The following is a 22,604-nucleotide window of genomic DNA, read 5'->3' on the forward strand; positions in this document are numbered from 1 at the left end:
ACTTGTCAAGGTCACTATGAAGAGTTGAAACGATTATGTCTACGTTTTCTACCGGTCCTCACTAAGTGCGCGTAATGTCAGGACCTCACTTTGATATCTGTGCATAAATATATATATATATATATATATATATATATATATATATATACAATGTTCTTGAACTCCTAAGTGGAGCATAGAGCTTCAGTGAAAACGCGCCATCGGGTTCTATTTTGCGCTAGGGCCTTCACCTCATTCCAAGACTTTCCTTGACTTCTTATCTCGTCCATGATGGATCTTCTCCAAGTTTGTGCTGGGCGACCTCTTTTTCTCTTTCCTTGGGGATTCCACTCTAGGGCATTTTTTGCAATACTGGAACTATCTTTTCGGAGTGTGTGACCTATCCACCCCCACTTTCTGTATTTTATTTCATTTTCTACCCTCTTTTGTTGGGTCAGGTGTAGCAGATCTTCGTTTCTGATGGTGTTTGGCCAGAAAATACGAACAATTCTTCGTAGACATTTGTTAACAAAGACCTGCAATTTGTCTGTAAGGTATTTTGTCACTTTCAAGGTTTCACATCCATAGAGTAGAACAGACATAACATTTGACTGGAATATTCGGATCTTTGTCCTTGTAGTATATTCTCCAGACCTCCAAACAGGGTTAAGAATGCTGAAAGCTTGTTGAGCTTTTCGTATCCTCATACGAATATCGTCTTCTGTACCTCCGCTTTCTGTTATGACACTTCCAAGGTACGTGAAGTTCTCCACATTTTCAATCTGCTTGTTGTCGATATTAAATAGCGTGTTGTTCCTTGCATTTATTCTCATCGACTCGGTTTTACCAATATTGATTTTTAAACCTATTTTATTGGCCTCAGTGGATAGTGTTTCCAATTGGTCGGCCACATCCTGGAACCTTTGTCCTAACAGGCAGATATCGTCGGCGTATTCCAGATCACTTAGGCGTGTGGTTAACGTCCATTGTATCCCTTTTGTGTCGAAGTCTAGTTTGGAGAGAACATAGTCCAGAGCTATGTTAAACAGAAACGGAGAAAGCACACATCCCTGTCTGACTCCAGTAAGTACGTCAAATTCGTCACTGTTGACCCCATTGTGTGTCACGCTGCACGTCGCCTCAGTGTACAGTGACTTTATAATGGAAATTATTTTATGAGGAATGTTTCTTAGCTCTAAAATTTTCCATATAGCAGCATGAGACAGGCTGTCAAAGGCACGTTCGAAATCGACAAAGACCATGTATAGAGGTGTGTTCCATTCAACCGATTGTTCCATTATTACCCTCACTGTATTAATGTGATCTATGCAGGAAGATTCTGGTCTAAAACCTGCTTGATTCGCTCGAAATTCAACCTTGTTTGTTAATCTTTTATGTATGATGATCGTAAAAATTTTATTTATGACGGTAAGCAAGGTTATTCCTCTCCAATTTTTGCACAGTGTGAGGTTGCCCTTTTTTGGAAGCTTAATAATATTACCTTTTTTCCAGCCCGCTGGAATGCGGTTTGTTTCCCACACCTCCCGGATTATGGGGAGCAAAAGTTCAGCGGTTAGATGCGGGTCAGTTTTAAGTAGTTCGGCAGCAATGTTATCGATTCCCGGGGACCTGTTATTTCTCAGAGATTTGATAGCTGTTATTATCTCCATTTTGGAAGGGGACTCGCAAGATATATGCAAGTCTACATTCTGCGGGTTTTCGACAATTTCATCCGCGTTATCCCTGGGCGTGCCTAGCATCTCCTGAAAGTGCTCTTTCCATCTCTCTACTTGATCATCCGTTGTAGTAAGTAATTCACCTGTCTTGGATCTTACAATGTTCGAACAGTTGGGCCCATTTTTTGTTAATCGTCTGGTAATTTGGTACAGCTCTCTAGTCCTGTTGTGTTGTGCAGCTGTTTCTGCTTGTTTTGCCAGTTCTTCAGCCCACCTTCTTTTGTCTCTTCTTGCATTCCTTTTAACTGCTTTATTTAGTGTTTCATATTCTTGTTGTCGGTTCGTTCTTCCTTCTATAGTTCTTGCTTGCAAGATATCTTTTTTTCGTTGTTTTCTTTCCTCGATAAGATTCCAAGTTTCATCTGATATCCATTCCTTTCTATATTTCTCTTTTTTACCCAGTTTGTCTTCAGCTATTTCTGTCAGAACATTTGCCAAATCTTCCCAGCTATTTACTTCACGTTCTCTTGTTTTTACTTTAAGCTCCTCCCTAAACATGTGTTTTCCTGGAAGAGTTTTTAATTTGTTCAGGTTATATGTGGGTCTGTTGGTGTTTCTTGTGATTTTGTTTTTGTTTTTTGCCATCTTGATTTTAATGGTACCAATTAACAGATGGTGGTCACTTGAGATGTCTGCTCCTCTTTTATTTCGTACATCAAGAAGAGATGATCTCCATCTTTTTGATATGGCGATGTGATCTATTTGGTTTTCTCTGGTATGACCAGGGGCAGTCCATGTTACCTTGTGAATATTTTTATGTGGGAAGATGGTTCCACCAATAACTAAACGGTGATTGGAGCAAAAATTTGTAAAGCGCTCTCCATTTTCATTCATCATTCCCAGGCCATGTTTGCCCATTACGGTTTCTAAATTAATATTATCTTCTCCAACTTTGGCGTTCATATCGCCCATCACTATTAGGATATCGCCTTTGTTTACTTGTTGGGTTGTTTGTTCTAGTTGTTCGTAGAAAATGTCTTTATCTTCGAGGAGAGATGTGTTCGTAGGAGCATAGCACTGAATAACTGTTATCTTACGGTATCTGGTATAAAATCTGACAGTCATAATTCTGTCATTAATGGGTTTCCATGAAATGAGGCTTTTTTTGGCTTGTTTACTGAGTAGAAGACCCACTCCGCTCTCGTGACTTCCATTTTCTTTACCACTATATAATAGAAGTTCTCCTGTTTGGGTATGGTGTTCACCATTGCCCAACCATCTTACTTCCGATAGACCAACAAAGCTTAATTTATTATTTATTAGGGTCAATATTAGTATAAATTTAAAATCTCGACTGAATTCCACTGTTGCGTTAGCCGCCATCTTGATTTTAAACGAGAACCGTTTTTGCTCAATATCTCTGCCATTTTCAATTTTTTGACAAAAATTGTAGAAACTGAAATTGTTGAAAATACGATTTTCTATAATTTCATTTATTATAAGTTTTTTCGTGCGGTCGATATTTTCCGAGTTATGAGGGGAAAATAGTGACAGTTGGAGCATAATTATTGAATTATTTCGTTTATTGTTAGTTTTACAACAAATATGTACCTGTACAAAAATAAAGAGAATTAAATTCTACACAATTTTGTTCTCTTTCATTCTTTTGCTAAAATTAATATTTAAGGTAGTACGGATGCGGTAATGGCGCGAGCGTAAGACCGGCTTGATTTTATAGCAATTGTTTTTGTTCAATATCTACGCTATTTTCAACTAAAATTGTTCAAAATATAATTTCCTATAATTTCTTTTTAACAATTTTTTTCATGCGGTTGATATTTTCCGAGTTACATGGGAAAATAGTAAAAAGTGGTGGGGGGAGCATAATTATTGAATTGAATTTTGTATCAGAGCTGCCCCAAATTTTATAATTATATCCTTTAGGAGAGATCAATAGTAGTGTAAATTTAAAATCTCGACTGAATTCCGCGGTTGCATTAGCCGCCATATTGATTTTAAATGAGAACTGTTGTTGCTTAATATCTCCGCCATTGTCAACTTTTCGACATAAATGGTGGAAAAGAAAATTGTTGGAAATGCAATTTCCTACAATTTTTTTGGCACAATTTTTTTATACGATCAATATTCTCCGAGTTAAGGGGGAAAATAATGGAAGCGGAGGGGAAGCATAATTATTGAATTGTCTTATTTATTATTAACTTTACGACATAATTGTACATAAACAAAAATAAAGAGAATTATATTTTATACAATTTTTGAAACTTCCAATGAAACATCAACCAAACTAAGTATATAAAAGACATAAAAAGACATTATATACATTAAGTTCACTTAATTTTATTAACTAGCGGGTTTTATTGGTTGAATTTGTCTGTCGATATTTTAAGTTTTATGTCAGCTAATATATCGTGATGTTCCAATATTTTTTTTTAATTTTGGACCCTGTTGGGGGTAATTTTTCCATTTCCCCCCTTGTAGACCCGCCACTGGTCCTCTCGAAAAATTGTAGTAAATCGTAATTGCAACAATTTCAGTTCTTACACTTTTTGTCGAAAAGTTGAAAATGGCGGAGATATTGAACAAAAACAATTGCTACAAAATCAATCGGGTCTTACGCTCGCACCTTTACCACATACGTACTACCTTAAATATTGATTTTATCAAAAAAATGAACGGCATCAAAATTGTACAAACTTTAATACTTTTCATTTTTGTATACGTAAATATTTGTTGTACAACTAATAATAAACGAGATAATTCAATAATTCAATAATTATGCTACAACTGTCACTATTTTCCCCTCATAACTCGGAAAATATCGACCGCACGAAAAAAATTATAATAAATGAAATTATAGAAAATCGCGTTTTCAACAATTTCAGTTTCTACACTTTTTGTCAAAAAATTGAAAATGGCGGAGATATTGAGCAGAAACGGTTCTCGTTTAAAATCAAGATGGCGACTAACGCAAAGGTGGAATTCAGTCGAGATTATTAATTTATACTAATATTGACCCTCCTTAAAGATTAGAAAAATAAAATTTGGGGCAGCTCCTAATGCAAGGTCAAATGCTATCCCGACTGGGCTAGTATGATTTCCAAGATCCGAAACGAATAGAAACCAGAAGAAGAAGGTTCGGTCTTCTACTGGTGTTTTTCCTTTTTTTCTCTAGTCTCCTGCTTTTGATAAATTTTCGTTCGTCGTGCAACCCGTAAATATTAATAATATAATGTAAGATTAAAATTAAACAAATTTTTTTTCCAAAGTCTTCTCTTAATTTGTCTCAAAAATTACAGGGCAAACGGTGGATTTTATTATACTCCAGGAACCAAAGCTTTTCACCTCGCAATTTTTACAGAATGGATCAATTTGCTTGAAAATTTAAGAATAAGTAGTGGATAATCCATGGCTCAAAATCTATATGATGCCGACAGGCGCTTTTGCCATGGGAGTAGTTGCCACCCCATCTCGAGGGTGCAAATTTTTTATTATATTTTGACCGCAAAAGTTAATAAAAACATTTATTCTAAGCAAAAAATGTTCTATACATTTTTTTGATAAAATTAATAGTTTTTGATTAATTCGCTATAGAAAGTGTTGGTTTTATATCTAAAAAATCAATGTTTTTTGATGGTATACTCATTTAAGATTCACTAAATTTTTGCTGTAAAATTTTATCAAACCAAATTCTTGGGAAATAAATTACCTACAATTTGATATTTTTTTTTTCGTATATCTGATGCTAATCTTTTTATTCTGAAGAAAATTGTATTTTTTACCAATTTGCAAACATTCGTTTTATTTTCAAAAAAATATATTTATTTTTTCTAGAACCACTATTCAAAGTGCACTTTTCTGCACGGTTTTATGTTAGCAAACTTGATATTTTCTCACAGTATAAGATATTTGACATTAGTGTGCAGAAAAGTGACGTTTCTGTGCCGCAAAGTGACGTTTCTGTGCCGCAATAGTATATTGTGCAACAAGTGCAGAAAGGTACTAATTTCTCACGAGTTTGAAAAGTTGCGGTACGAGCGCAAGCGAGTGCCGCAATTCAAACGAGTGAGAAATTACCTTTCTGCACGTGTTTCACACTATACTTTTTCTACAAGCACAGTTTTTCCTAAAAATAAAAATCACAATTTCCAAACGACGATTAATTATAATAGGTACCTATGTGATAAATTTTAAACTGTATTTAATTAATACCTACTAATCAATTTAAATTCCTTATACCTAAATAAATTGCACAGAAATCAGTTAAAAAATTAATGCAGTGCCTTAATTTGTTTAAATTTAAACAATTACTACACATTATTGACATTATATTTATGCAGTCACGGATTTACACAAAACCTACTTCATTCGACGTCTCGTGCACAGGTTGCTAAATCCTTATTGGTTATTTGATAATTATAAAATGTTTAATAAGAATAAAATTTTAAAATAAAACAGTTGTAACATCCATAATTTAGTTTCTATGCTACAGTTAAATATAATAATTGTCTTATAGGTTATATATTTGTCTAAAGTTTAACCACGGATGTAAACAGAATATAACGTTACTCAGAATGCGGTAGTCCACGGATGTAAACAGAATATAACGTTACTCAGAATGAGGTAGTCAACTGTGCAGAAAAGAACTTTGCGGCACAGAAACGTCACTTTGCGGCACAGAAACGTCACTTTGCGGCACAGAAACGTCACTTTTCTGCACACTAATGTGAAATATCTTATACTGTGAGAAAATATCAAGTTTGCTAACATAAAACCGTGCAGAAAAGTGCCCTTTGAATAGTGGTTGTAGAAAAAGTTCTTTTCTGCACCGTTGACTACCTCATTCTGAGTAACGTTATATTCTGTTTACATCCGTGGACTACCGCATTCTGAGTAACGTTATATTCTGTTTACATCCGTGGTTAAACATTAGACAAATATATAACCTATAAGACAATTATTATATTTAACTATAGCATAGAAACTAAACTATGGATGTTACAACTGTTTTATTTTACAGTTTTATTCTTATTAAACATTTTATAATTATCAAATAACCAATAAGGATTTAGCAACCTGTGCAAGAGACGTCGAATGAAGTAGGTTTTGTGTAAATCCGTGACTGCATAAATATAATGTCAATAATGTGTAATAATTGTTTAAATTTATACAAATTAAGGCAGTGCATTAATTTTTTAACTGATTTCTGTGCAATTTATTTAGGTATAAGGAATTTAAATTGATTAGTAGGTATTAATTAAATACAGTTTAAAATTTATCACATAGGTACCTATCATAATTAATCGTCGTTTGGAAATTGTGATTTTAATTTTTAGGAAAAACTGTGCTTGTAGGAAAAGTATAGTGTGACTCGTTTGCGCTCGTACCGCAACTTTTCAAACTCGTGAGAAATTAGTATCTTTCTGCACTTGTTGCACAATATACTATTTCCTACGGCCGTGCTTAAACAGCCACCTTCTAGCACGCATTTCGTTTCCGAAAGTTGCACATTCCCGCACGGCGTGCGTGAAAGTAAATGAAAAAAAAGTAAATAAATGAAAAGTAGAATACCTTCTAATATGGCATTACAATATACTATAATACATGCAATAAACTAATGTTTAGATATTATTTACTAATTTATTTTAAATGTATCTTATTGTGTTCATGTTTTAATGATACTAACGCAATAATTCGATGAAATAAAATTATTTTGACATAATATTTAAAAGTCAAATCAGTAGACAATTACAATGGTTTTAAATCGTCGTCATGGAAACCAATATTGTCGTCGTGGTAACCCATTATATTGAAAGTTTGGTTTTGACACTCTTGACAAAGAATTAATTTGTGTATTTTCACTTCTAAATAAAAATTGATATGGCTCATATTTTTGAGGCTTTTTCCAAACGTACGGCCCTAGAAAAAATATTGTTCCTAACTCATGCGGAAAGTGTCTTCCCCGCACTCGACTGCTTGCCCGAACTCCGCTATCGCGTCGTTCGGGTCAACAGCGGTCTCGTTCGTGAAAGTATCACTTTCCGCACTAGTTAGGAAAATAACTGTTTTAACCGTAACTTTTTTATTTTTCATCTTAGAAAGTTCGTTAAAAAAGAATTTTGTAGGTTTTTAGAAGATCTATAAGGGTATTAATATTAAATCCTTTTAAAATTCTGAGTCACAAAAAGAGGTGGCATTGAAAAGGTTGGTAAAGGTGGTTTTTGCATGATTTTACAAATTTTAATTGTCAAAAACTCACTCAATTATTGAAGTAAAAAAATTTTTGAAAACCAATTTCTTGGGAATTAAGTAAGCTACCATTTTAATTTTTAAATATTTTTTCGTATCTCTGATGCTAATCTTTCTATTCTGAAGAAAAGGGCATTTTTTACCAAACTACAAAAACTCGTTATTCGCTTTTAACTCCATTTTTTTTAAACTAATCATTCTAAGCCGATCAAACTTCTAGAACCTATTAACAATACATAATTCAAGAAAACCAAATCAGGTCAATGACAAATTTTAATTAGGGTGGTGATTAGGGGGTTGTTTACCATCACTTTTTTGCTTAAAAAAAATAGGGACTGGCATTCTTTTCATTTAAGTCACTAAATTTTTTTAGCTAGAGTTTTTTTTTTATTTCTGGAGATACATATTTTTAAATACTTTAAATTAGTTTCAATAAGTTATCCTCGAAAAATGCATAGTTTTACCGTCCTTTGACTTTGAAATTACAATATTTAGTATTTGACGAAGAGGAACCAACATATAATAAAGTAGGTATAGCTCGATTACTATTGGTCTTAAAGAAAATAAAAAAACGGTTTTGTTTATTCTTTCATCAAGGTACATTTTTGTTAAGTAGATTTGTTTTGGTAAAATGACAACTTTTTAAGTTATTAGCAGAAAACTGATTAAAAACATTAATTTTTTCGATATAAAACTGACACTTTCGATAGCGAATAAATCGAAAACTATTAATTTTATCAAAAAAATATATAGAAAGTTTTTTGTTTATAATGAATGTTTTTACCAAATCTTGCGATCAAAATATATTAAAAATTTCCACACCCGAGATGGGGTGGCAAACACCCCCATGGTAAAAGCGCCTTTTGGCATGATACAGATTTTGATCCTTGGACTATCAACTACTTATTCTCAAATTTTCAAGCAAATTGATCTATTCTGTAAAAATTGTGAGGTTTTGTCCTATTTTAAGCTTCATTACTTGGACTATTAGTACCTATTTGTCTTATTTAGTATTGTTCTCGTTATTTGTTTTATTTTGTGAATCAATTTCCTTATATTTCTTATTTTCGATACGCCAATGCTTAAGAAAAATTATGGATATGAATTACCAGTAAATGGTTGTTTCTACAATAATTTATTAATGATGGTTTATCTACCATAAAATAGTTGTTTAAAGTAAATATACATATATCTGATATGAAATGCACGTAGAATGGGATATCAGCCATTAGAAAGTTTGATTGTGATCAGTTTCTGAGTGAGTTTATTTAAACTTTACATAGTTTGTCAAATATTGTGAAAAACAAAGTGTGAGAAATCTCAAATTTGCAATTTCAATTCGTAAGTATAAATAAAAATAATTTCTATTCTTGGGGGGTCGGTACTCACCTGAGGGACCGTAGACGTTCGGATACAATTAGCGCCTCTTTGTAAAGACAATGAAGTCGACTTTACTAAGTAACAAGACATTTACTCAACACAAACATTACCCATTACACTATAACTAATTGTTTAATAAACTGTACCACGCCAATGGCCTTAGTTGTCGAGGAATTTAAGCTAAATAAAAATAAAGGAAAGGTTGCATTAAAAATTAACACGTTGACGGACATCATCGATGATCAATAATGAAAAAAATAGATTTTTGTAAAAAAAATATTTTTTTAAGAACTGTTTAAACAAATTAGACTGTTTATTAGTTAATAAATTTATAAACAAATTGCATATTTGTAATGTACGTAGAAATTACATACAAATTAAAAAAGAAAGATCAAAATCTATTGAGTTGATCCGGAGCTACAGAAAATTATATTCGTTTGAAATTGCTTTTCCAGTATTTTAACTCGGTGGATTTGTAGGTTCTCCCCCTAGTAATCGTTTGAACTATATTTTTGAAAAATCGCAGAGGGTGCTGTGAAGGTACAATGTTTGGCCAAATTTTTTAAGAAAATATACAAATCCCATTCTTTAAAATGGCATTAATGAGATTCCTTAGTAATTATAAACAAATTAGCTGTGAATTAAAAAAAAACATATGGCTAACTTTGTCCCAAATGAACCCAGGCTAAATTGTTTTATTTGAAAATTCGTGTTAAAATACTATCTTTTCGAATATATAAAAATATTGCTTCTACGGACAACATTTTTAAAGTTATTCTAAATGTTTATAAACTACAAAATTTCAAAAAATTGGCATTAAGATTTTTGATTATATTAATTTTTTTAACTTTTTTTAATACATTTTGATACTATCACTCTTCTACTTTCATTTGGCATACTCAGAATGGCCCTATCTTTATTATTTTCTGTCTTATTTTACTGCAAAATAAAGGTCTCTCAGATAAACAAATAGAATAATTCTTAAACTAATTAATGAACCGGTCTCAAATTTTGAAGTTTTATTAATAGTCCAGGGCGCAACTGTTTTGAGATGGACGTTGAGAGGTGACCCAAATTTTTTTGCAGAAATTGCTTGAAAATAAATCAAATAATAATATTTGAGTTCTCCTCCCTCTCAAAAAGGTCCGGAACATTGTTTAAATAATCAAAATGTAAAAAAATAAAGGAAAAATTCGATGTTTTTCTTAGTTTTTTGATTATAACTTTAAAAGTATTTATTTCCGAGAAAAGTTGTACTGACATAAAAGTTGCGTAATTAAATTTCTTACAATATAGAACTGGTTAAAAATTTAAAAAATAGTCATCCAAGTTGCAAAATAGCAATAATTGCGAAAAAACCATACAAAACAAGTATTCGCATTTTACGTTTTTCAACCATTTATGCTACAATTAGGACCTTCATATTTCACCCAAAAAGACTCTATTATACAGTAAAACAACACTGTAAATTTCATTAAGATGGATTCAATAGATTTTGCAAAATATATTTTGCAATCCAGCTTTCGCAAAAAAAATTCATTTTTTCAAAACGTTACAGGACTGAAACTAAAGCAGATAGCAAGTTGAATTATTTTTTTTGCTTATAGAAGTATACTGTACCTTTCATTTCCAATTTGTAAAATTAAAATCGATTAATTACCACGGCGTCAGGAAATTTTTTAAATAAACAATAATTTTTGGTGCTACGCGCAGGGCAGCGGTGTTCGATTCACAAAAGTTGATTTCCACCAAAATTTCTCTCAATCTTTATCTAATATATTATTTTCTTACTCTATATTTTGTTGTATTTTAATATTTTAATTCCACAAAAACCAAACTAATTTTATTATTGTTTGTGAAATATTGTTTAAACAATTGCATTTGTTTAAAAATAATAAACTTTTATTCTCTAAGTTAAAATATATGAACAAAGAAAGTTTTTGCTAATAAAAGTGTTATTTCAAATGACAAAGTATGTGTTTTTATTTTGCAATAAACAAATTTATTTATTTATATCAAAATGTAATAAAAATTAAAATGTATCAATCATTATCAAAGGTCATTGGAATGCCCAATCAGAGCAAACTATCCGCTGTCCTGCGCGTAGCACTAATAATTAATGTTTATTTAAAAAAATTCATTCCTGACGCCGTGGTATTAATTAATTTTAATTTTGCAAAATTGCAAATGAAAGGTACAGTACACTTCTATATGCAAAAAAAATTTCAACTTGCTATCTGCTTTATTTTCAGTCCTGTAACATTTTGAAAAAATGAATTTTTTTTGCGAAAGCTGGATTGCAAAATTTATTTTGCAAAATCTATTAAACCGATCTTAATGAAATTTACGGTATTGTTGTATTGTTTTACTGTAACATAAAGTTTTTCTGGGTGAAATATGAAGGTCCTAAATGTAGCATAAATGGTTGAAAAACGTAAAATGCAAATACTTGTTTTTGTATGATCTTTCCGCAATTATTGCTATTTTGCAACAAGGGTGACAATTTTTTAAATTTTTAACCAATTCGGTATTGTAGGAAATTTAATTACGCAACTTTTATGTCAGCACAACTTTTCTCCGAAATGAATACTTTTAAAGTTATAATCAAAAAACGAAGAAAAAAATCGAATTTTTCCTTAATTTTTTGACATTTTGATTATTTAAACAATGTTCCGGACATTTTTGAGAGGGAGGATAACTCAAATATTATTATTTGATTTATTTCCAAGCCATTTCTGCAAAAAAATTTGTGTCACCTCTCAACGTCCAAATGTACTACTATTTTTACAGATGCGCCCTGGTCTATAAGTACGCCAATATCCAACTTTGGGTGAAACACTAAAGTTCTAAGGTAGTTTTAGTAAAAGTTATTGACAAATAACGATTTTCACTTATTTTGAAGTTTGTGTAGCAACAAATTAACTTTTTAACTTTTGAAAAATCGGCATTTTGAAGGTTTTTCAATGTTCTAAAAAACTGAATTTTGTAATTTTATGTCAACTATTTAGCTTTTGAATGGAGTGCAAAAAATGGAAATAAATCGCGATTTTTGCACTAAATTGTTAATAATTAAAAAACGGACGCGAACTCTAGGCAGGAACCAGATATGTTTTCTTCCTATAAGTCTACAATAACTAAAAAGGTAGTCAGCTACCTGGATCTTGTAGTGTCCCGACAAAATTCTTATTACTCTGGACTATAGCAACCATTTTCTCAAACGACCGCGAGCACCCATCATCGGATCAAATCCTGTTGTTACTTGTGTCCCTGTTTTTACTTTTGTTATGAGTTGATTGTATAATACTTTGTCGGCTTTTATTGATTCTATATTAATATTCCTGCTTTCCATTGAGTGCCACAGCTTTTTCAGAGGAACGCTATCGTAGGTTTTCCGTAGTAGTCCAGGAACCGAAGCTTTTTACCTCGCAATTTTTACAGAATGGATAGATTTGCTTGAAAATTTGAGAATAAGTAGTGGATAGTCCAAGGATCAAAATCTATATATTGCCGAAAGGCGCTTTTACCATGGGGTTGGTTGCCACCACATCTTGGGGGTGGAAATTTTTTATTATATTTTGACCGCAAAAGTTGGTAAAAACATTCATTTTAAGAAAAAAATGTTCCATACATTTTTTTATAAGATTAATATTTTTCGATTTATTCGCTATCGAAGGTGTTAGTTTTATATCGAAAAATCAATGTTTTTCGATATTATACTCATTTACGGTCACTCAATTTTTGCCGTAGAAAAATTTTTTTTCGAACCAAGTTCTTTGGAACAAAATAACCTACAATTTCATATTTAAAAATTTTTTCGTATCTCTGATGCTAATCTTTCTATTTTGAAGAAAATGGCATTTTTTACCACACTATAAAAATTCGTTATTCGCTTTTAACTCCAGTTTTGTTAAGGTAATCATTCTAAGCCAGTCAAACTTCTGGAATCTATTAATAATACATAAATAAAGAAGTATGAATAAGGCCAATGAGTAAGAACACCGCTAACTTACAGTATTATGCTTCCAATTGGATTTCTCCTTTTTTTTTTCAAAAAAATATATTGATTTTTTAACCGTAACTTTTTTACTTTTTATCCTAGAAAGTTTGATAAAAAATAATTTTGTAGGTTTCTACAAGATCTATAAGGCTGTTAATATTAAATTCTTTTAAAATCCTCAGTCGCAAAAAGAGGTGACTGTAAAAGGGTTGATAAAGGTGGTTTTTGCATGATATTACGAGTTTTAATTGTCAATAGCTCACTTAATTTTTGCTAACCCCGTTCTTGAGAAGTAAATAAACTTATTTTTCGTATCTCTGATGCTAATCTTTCTGTTCTGAAGAAAAGAGCATTTTTTAAAAAACTACAAAAATTCGTTATTCGCTTTTAACTCCATTTCTTTAAAAACTAATCATTCTAAGCCGGTCAAATCTCTAGAACCTATTAATAATACATAAATATAGAAGACGAAATAAGGTCAATGACTAACTTTAATTAGAGTGGTAAGTAGGGGGTAATTTCACATAATTTTTTCGCTAAAAAAAATAGGGACTGACATTCTTTTCATAATAAGTCACTTAATTTTTGAGCTAGAGACTTTTTTGATATTTCTGTAGATATATATTTTTAAATACTTTAAATTATTTTCAGCAATTTATCCTCGAAAAATGCACAGTTTTCCCGTCTTTTGAGTTTGAAACTACAATATTTAGCTTGTGACGAAGAAGAGCTAACATATAATAAAGTATAGCTCGATTACTATTGGTTTTAAAGAAAATAAAAAAAACTGTTTTGTTTATTTTTTGAAAAGGTACATTTGTTTTAAGCAAAGTTGTTTTGACAAAACGAAAACTTTTTGAGTTTTTACCAGAAAACTCATTAAAAACATTGATTTTTTCGATATAAAACCAACATTTTCGATAGCGAATAAATCGAAAACTATTAATTTTATCAAAAAAATGTATAGAACGTTTTTTGCTTAGAATGACTGTTTTTATCAATTTTTGCGGTCAACATAAAATAAAAAATTTCCACCCTCGAGATGTGATGGCAACCACCCCCATGGTAAAAGCGCCTTTCTGCCTTATATAGATTTTAATCCTTGGACTATCTACTACTTATTCTCAAATTTTCAAGCAAATCGATCCATTCTGTATAAATTGAGAGGTTTTGTCCTATTTTAAGCTTTATTACTTGGACTATCCTAACCCACCCCCTGGAGGTGGGGTGGAGGGTAACTTTAAAATCCTGAACAGCAACCCCCACTTTTTATTGCAGATTCGGATTCGTCATAAAAAATTAAGCAACATTTATTCGAAACATTTTTTAGAATTGTTGATAGATGGCGCTTTAATTGGAAAAATACGATTTATTAGCGCCATCTACCGGCAATCTTAAAAAATGTTTCGAATAAATGTTGCTTAATTTTTCATGACGATTTTGAATCTGCAATAAAAAGTGGGGGTTGTTATTTAAGATTTTAAAGTTACCCAACACCCCACCTCCAGGGGGTGCGTTGGACGGTCATGTTTGGTGTTTATCAATAGGTTTTGGAAAAATATTAAAAACCCGTTTTTTGGTTTCTCATTTGGAAGTGTATTTCTCGAGATATTAGACCGTTTCTATAATTTACCCATGGTATCAGGATAAATCGTTTTTTACAATTATAGCGCCATCTATCCACAGTTCGAAAAATGTCTTGAATAAAAGTTGCTTACTTTTACGTAACGAATCCAAATCTGCAAGAAAAACTGGGGTTTCTATTTGAGATTTTAAAGTTACCCCCCACCCCACCTCCAGGGGGTGTAGTGGGGGTTGGTGTTTGGTGTCATTGGATAGATTTTTGAAAATTATTGAATACGTATTTTTCAGTTTTCCGATCCTATGTTTATTTCGCGAAATATTCGACCGTTCCGCTACTTTTGGGACACCATATATATGATTTTCTATATGAAAAACTTAAGTTGAGCAGTAAGAGCTGTTATTTGGTATGCATCTTGCTTTTAAATATTTTTGTGCATATGAAAGTCGTCATGCTTGCGTTGTAATGTTTAAAATCTCCTTACATTTCTCCGTCAGCCATGCTTTTTTTTTCTGTTATTTCCCGTAGTATATTTTTAGCAACTTAGTGGATTCATTGACATTTCTACCTTTTAAATATTAAAACAAATTAATACACTTAAAATTAATTAAACAAAGAAATATCTTACCTTGCCATGACGCCCCAGCAAATTAATAATTATTATCAAAAAATTAGCAATATCAAGGCTATTATTATTTACGAATATGTACATATTTAATTATTAAAACAAATTACTGAAGTTAAAAATAAATTGAACAGAAAACTTTATTTACGTATACCTTTATTGTCCACTGCGAAGAACAACTTAATAGGTACCACACCAAGAAAATATTCAAATATTAAAATAGGTTTATGAACTAAAATCCACTTTAAATGAAGAAGATATAGGTATATATTTAGAAAATTAATTGACATGACATTAGGAAATGTTATCATACGAAAACTTTTCTAACTAGTGGTGAGTAGAAAAAAGTTATATAATAAGTAGGGAGTGGATTTTATGCTAAATGCATATTGCTTACATATTTCGCATATTTGAGAACTTTACCAAATTTTGCATATTTTTAAAGAAACGTGCATATTATGTGTCTATTTAAAAACATTTTTGTCCAAACGAAAAAATTCTAAAATTTTTTAATTCGACACAAAATATTTCCCTGCACATGTTGTCATATAGTTTCGAGAACTACCTGAAGTCGGCTCATTCGCTACCTTTTCGGTTTTTCTTAGAAAACACCCGATCTTTACCCAAAAAGTGCGTATAGTACGCCGTCATAAAATGATTGTAGGATGTTAAATAACCTATTATTAAGTGGTGTAAATCAGATCTCGTAAATCAGTAAAATTAGTCACCTTTAGGCGGTCAATGCAAATGTATAGTTTTTGTGTAAGGGTACTTCTGTTTGTGAATATTGCAATATGCCGAAAAATTCTAGCCTGGTTTATTCCCGGAAAAATTATTCTGCAAAGCATGTAGTAAAATGGTGAGCTTACGATTGCGTTTTTTCTCTTTTTCTTTAATAAATAATAGTTGGCTGCTTCTTCCACATTTTAGGTTTAAACAGTTTAAAAAAGTATGTGTTATTGTCATAGATACCATCTCAGCGAAAATTTTCGGTTACACGATATGTCGGGACAGAACTACATAAGTCAAAATGCAAGAAGATGTGCAAATCGAAAGTTGATCAGTTACCCATTGACAGTAGACAATCGTTGATGACTTCATTCAATGAATAGTATAAATTTAATTCGGATTTATGCGAGGCGATGATTTGTGCAAATTTTCTTTAAAAAACTGGAAAATCCTATTTTTAAAATTTTTTTTGGTAATGTATTCCAAGAAAAGTGTTCCCGATGAATGTACAATGAGAAAAAATCACGTACCTCAAATTTACAACGATGCCATAAAAAAATCAAGAATAAAGTGGAAAATCGATACATTTATTTTATTGTAGATAAATATGTGATTTCTCAAAATGCGCATTATTTGATATTATTGTGCATATCTTGCGCATATTTCGTAATTTTATTATTGCATATGTATGCGCATATTTCATTAAAATTGCTCGCATATAAATCCGCTCCCTAATAATAAGTAATATATCAGACAATAATTGTATACATTTTTTTAAAGTTAGCTTATTTTTATATTTGTTTTGGATTTTTTGTGTAGGAGTAACTAACCCAGTGATTCTCAACCTGTGGGGCGCGCCCCCCTAGGGGGGCGCGCTTTTAGTAATGGGGGGCCGTGAGCATATCAAAGAAAAAACGCCAACAATATTAACTAATTTACTAAAATCAAATCAAAACAAAATTCTGACAAAATGAAGAATAAAATACACATGAACACTGATAAGGAGCTATAGTTATAAAGAGATACTAAATTAATTATCAACAAGTTTAATGTAAATTATAGACTTCCTTGGGCCTGTTTTGCAGAGCAAAGTTTATCGAAACAGGGTGAAATATAAGAAATATACGTTCTTTTTCTATATTTATCTGTGAGCTATATTTGGTCTTCAAAGCAGCTATCGCGGAAAATCCTGTTTCGCAAAGGCAGGATGTTGAAAACGGTAATAGTATACGAAACGCTTTGGTTTTCAGTGCAGAAAACATCATACTGTTTTTGGTCAAAATACTCAAGGTACATTATTATTGCACAAATAGATTGTTATTGTACCAAGGGGGGCGCGGTGAAAATAATTATGGAAAATTGGGTCGCAAATGGTACAAGGTTGAGAAACACTGAACTAACCTATTAAATTATTGGCATCCCCAAATATTGCATGGCATAGGTGTGTCAATTACAATTTTCGTCGATGACTTTATACCTTTATATTTGTTTTAACATTTATCGCCATATTATTTCTCTTTAACTGTTCGTATCTTAGCTCAAATTTTCAAATTTTCCTCTGTGTAATGTAGTGTTCGTTCACATTCTTACATAACGTAATTTTGTCTATCTTGTGTAATAAACTAAAAGTCAAACAATTAGGCATGCACGTTATAGATTTAATGACATCATAACCCACCGGTACAAACTTGACAGCAAACAAACAAATTCAACAAATTTTTCCTCATATGTTAGTTTTTTCGCTACCGTTAAGATTAGCAGGAAAGCGCTGTTGCCAAATAAAAAACATATATTTATTTACCACATCCGTCTACACTGCTTCTCTTTTTCTTTAAGAGTGTGAAATAATTCTTAAGGTGCCTTTCCGTTCAGGATGTTGGCGATCAGCATGGCTATCCTAACTTTGCTTGCTGCTATTCTGAATAGTCCGGTTGTCGATGTATTAAACCACATTCTCAGGTTTTGAAGCCAAGATATTCTTCTTCTCCCTGGTCCTCTCTTTCAAAATACCTTGCCTTGAAGAATGAGTTGCAACAAGACATATCTCTGTTCATTCCTCATAACATGGCCAAGATATTCTAGTTTGCGCTCTTTGATTGTGTTAATAATCTGGCATTCCTTGCCTATTCTACGTAGAACCTCAACATTAGTCACACGAAATTCTTAAAATGCGCCTGTAACACCACATCTCGAATGCCTCGAATTTTCTCAAAGAAGCCTCGGAAAGTGTCCAGGCCTCTACTCCACATAATAACGTAGAAAATACATAGCATCTGATGATAGAGATTTTAGTAGCAAGAGGTAAATCGTGGCTTCTGAAAAGAGACTTCATCATTATGAACGCTGATCTCGCTTTTCCTATGCGTTATTTTATTTCACTTGAGTGGTCCCACTGGCTGTTTATGTTGGTATCAAGGTATGTGTAGCTGTCGATTAGTTGTTGGTTAACCAAAAGCTGTGTATTTAATACACAGCTATTGCGCATTAATATTTCGCGCTTACTGACTACCATGTACTTTATTTTTTTCGTATTGAGATCAAGTCCGTATTCTCTACTTATATCTGATATGTGCGACATTATTCTTTGCAAATCATCTAGACTGTCTGCAAAAACTACAGCGTCGTCGGCATATCTAATGTTGTTCAGACGCACTCCGTTGACTAATACGCCATCCTGTAGTTCTCCCAGCGCTTGCTCGAAGATACATTCAGAGTATATATTAAACAGCACCGGGGACAGGATGCATCCTTCCCTCACTCCTCTATCTATGGAGACTGCCTCTCTCAATTGGACATCCACTTTAATATTGGCAGTTTGGTTGTAATACAAATTATATATGATTCTCAAGTCTCTATCATCTACTCCCGCTCCTTTCAAGATGTTTATGAGTTTATCATTTTTTACTCTATCAAACGCTTTTTTGTAGTCGATAAAACAAATATACACGTCACACTCAACATACCTGCATCTTTGCATAAGCACTTGGACTCTATGCTGCGTCCATGATATCAGTTCTTCGCATTTTTTATATATTCTGCCGTGTATCACTTTCGGAAACGTTTTGAGTAAGTGGCTCATTAGGCTAATAATTGTTCTGTAGTCTTCACATGTTTTGACATTTACTTTTTTGGGTAAAGTTACGAAGGTCGACTTTAACCAGCTTTGGGGTATTTTTCAAGTTACGTATATTTTGCTGAATACAGTTGTTATCCATTTTATTCATTGTTCATCCATAAGTTTTAGGAATTCTACATAAAATTGGTCAGGCCCTACAGCTTTACCATCTTTAGTTGTTTTAATAGCTGACGTGACTTCTTCCTTCAATCGTAATGAGGGGTTCTGTTTGGCATTCAGTGTCTTCAATGGTATTCTGCCTTTCATCTGCAAAAGTTACTTCCACATATTTCTTCCACGTGTCTAGTTTTTCTTCCACATTTAACAGTGGTTTGCCTTGGTTATCTGCCAAACACCCAACTCTTCTAGGTTTGTATAAGCCTGCAGCTTCTTTAACTTTTTTGTACATATTTAATGAATCGTGTTTATGTTGCAATTGCTGGATTTACGCACACTGTTCTCTTAATCGTGTATCCTTAGCTATTCTAATGGCTTTTTTGATCTCTTTATCTGTTCTTTTGTATAATGACATGTCCTGATCTTTGGACTTTCACCTCTCTTCCATCATATCTAAAATCTCATTTGTCATCCACGATTTCTTCTTTATTTTTGGTGGTTTGAGGAATTTCTCACGTATGTATTGTGAAACTGTATGCAACTTTTCAATCTCCTGGTCCATTACATCCGATTGAATGACGGTATTCAAGTTGTTCTGTATATACCGTTTTACACTCTTTTATGTGTTTTGGTCTTTTAAAATAAAGATAATTATCTGTAATATAAGTGCCAAAGTCATATTGGCCTATAGGCTATGTAAAATTTTTGTTTGTTTATTTTTTTCTTCTTCTTGCACGGCCTTTGAAATGTGTGCCCGGTTAGCCAGCAACATTTCTTAAAATTAACACCTAACTAAACCTACCATACAAAATAACTATTACAAACCTAATCGACCAATCATGAATAGGGACGGGAAAGTGAAGTTGTTTAAAAATAAACTGTCGTTAAAATATAAACTAGATAACTAAAATATAATTTTAAAACAATAATTTGGCATTATATTTAACCTCCAATCTTATAACAGACGTCAGTTATCATTTACAATCTCACGAAATATAATGATGTTATTCCGTTGGTGGGTGTTGATGGAATCAATTAAAAAAAAGTGTAACAACGAACAGTAATATATTTATTTATTTTGGGTAAACAAGCGTGCTTCGTTTATTGCCTCATAAGGGTGGTGTGTCTGAATCGTTCGCCTGCTGTGCCGATAATGCGAGACCACAACAATCTATTATGCCATCATGCTTTCGGTTTTACAATATGGCTAGAAAGGCAATAAATTACATACATCTGCGTTTTAAAAGATGGGAACCTTTCTGTATTTTAAGAAGTTGGCATAAAGAGCGTGGCAATCTGGCCTCGAAATCTATTAGTGTTTCCCTGAAAAAAACATTAATTTTATACAATCTGCTTAGGGATACATTTCGTTTCTTAAACTCAACGGTCTTTGTTAGCACATGGTTTGTATATTAAATGTAAATTTAAATGACTAATGTTATTTCGTTTTGAGAGAAGTTATTAAAAATTTAGCAAAAATAGTAATTAAAGCGTATCGCTATAACGTCATATAAGTATAGCCAATGAAATGCTCGCTGTAATAGTAAATGGTACTTATGTCAAAAAATCTGATTATTCCCTATATATTTTTTCAAATTTAGAATATGGCAACAAGGGGAAGATTACGTGGCATTCCTTATTGTTTGGCTTTTCTTTTATCTATTGTTATGGTTGTACTAATCAAAGAATTTTCAATTACAAGACGACAGAAATATCTGAAACCGCCAAGGTCAGACAGACCGAAAACTTTGGTTGCTCGACGTTGTCAGATCAATCGGGTTTCAAAGGTTTTTCGGTTTTTTATGTGTTACCTGCTTCACGGTAAAATTTCCTTCTACGTCCTCCGGTGTAAATTTTAAAACATTGTGTATAATTTCACGAGATGGTACCTACACTTTTATTTTTCAGGGCACTTGTAATTTTCATGTTTATTAAAAAAATATATTAAATGTATTACACTAAACAACTGTTTGAAGATTTTACCTGGCATTGTCGGAAAACCACTGATTTATTACATAATGTCTTCTAAAATAGATGTTTACTCTTTGCACCAATGCGTTCAACTGAAGTCCTCTCCCCATGATTTGCTATCCTAGTCACCTTCGCAGATTCAGCTATTTCTGTATAAATGTATATGTTACCGGCAATCCCGATTTCAGGACAAACTAGTTTGGCCTAGGCCAAACTAGTTTATCCTGATATAAATACACACACTTCAGGCCAAACTAGTTTATCCTGATATAATAAAGACTCACACTTCAGAATAAACTAGTACGGCCTAGTCTAAACCAATTTAGCAGAGTCGAAAATAATTTAGCGAACATGTAAGGACTTTTACATGCGGGAAATTCCCAAATCACGTTCCAACAGGGATGGCAAAAAAATTATACATCGATATATTGTATCATATTATGATACATCAAATGAAGATATTGATACATGATATAAATCAATATATTCTCGTATAATTAAACAATATAAACAATAATGTTTGTGTACTTTGTACGCACGTAAGAAGTTATACTTCTATTATATGATTATATGATTTTAAACGAAATTAATATACTTTTTTATTTATATTTTATTTAAATATTAAACTAATTTATACTTACTACTTCTCAAACATTTTTATTAAAACAGTGCCAAAAATTAAAATAATAAAATAATAAAACACACACAAACACATTAAAAATGCCACAAATGATTTCTGAACATTAATTGTCGGAAAATTTTTTAACTAAATACGTATTTTCTGAAAATAAAATTATATAATAAATATACTTACAATCATAAAATGTATAAAAAAAATAAAAAATAAAAGTTTCTATTGGGATTCGAACCAACTTACCACGCGGCTGGTATTTGCGTTGTATTGGGGTTCACTCGCATTAAAAGCTTCGCCACAGAGACAGTTTGTCATTATGTGCGAAGATCGACTAACTAAACGGATTAAACTTTTGACATTTTTAACTTATGTAAATCAAATTATTTTGATTTTGAATTGAAATGATTTAGAATTGAAAAAATACAAAAAAACATAGAGTAAGAAAACAATATATTAGGTGAATATTGATAGAAATTTTGATGGTAATCAAATTATGTAAATAAAAGTATTACATACTACTTATGTATTTTGG

General features: G+C 32.0%; 1 protein-coding gene across 3 annotated transcripts in view; it reads left to right on the plus strand.

Annotated features, from left to right (window-relative positions):
- Nucleotides 1–22,604, plus strand: part of LOC114331757 (ceramide synthase 5-like) — a 187,255-nt gene that overhangs the window by 40,793 nt on the left and 123,858 nt on the right. The window contains exon 1 of one of the 3 annotated variants that reach the window (XM_050650883.1): nt 9,130–9,263. The exons of the other annotated variants lie outside the window; for them this stretch is intronic. The gene's annotated coding sequence lies outside the window, so the exon portion shown is untranslated. Of the gene's footprint in view, nt 1–9,129; nt 9,264–22,604 lie in introns of those variants that run through there. 3 annotated transcript variants of the gene reach the window in all.

The sequence above is a fragment of the Diabrotica virgifera genome, chromosome 5 (assembly GCF_917563875.1).
Source record: "Diabrotica virgifera virgifera chromosome 5, PGI_DIABVI_V3a".
Taxonomy (NCBI): Eukaryota; Metazoa; Arthropoda; class Insecta; order Coleoptera; family Chrysomelidae; genus Diabrotica; species Diabrotica virgifera.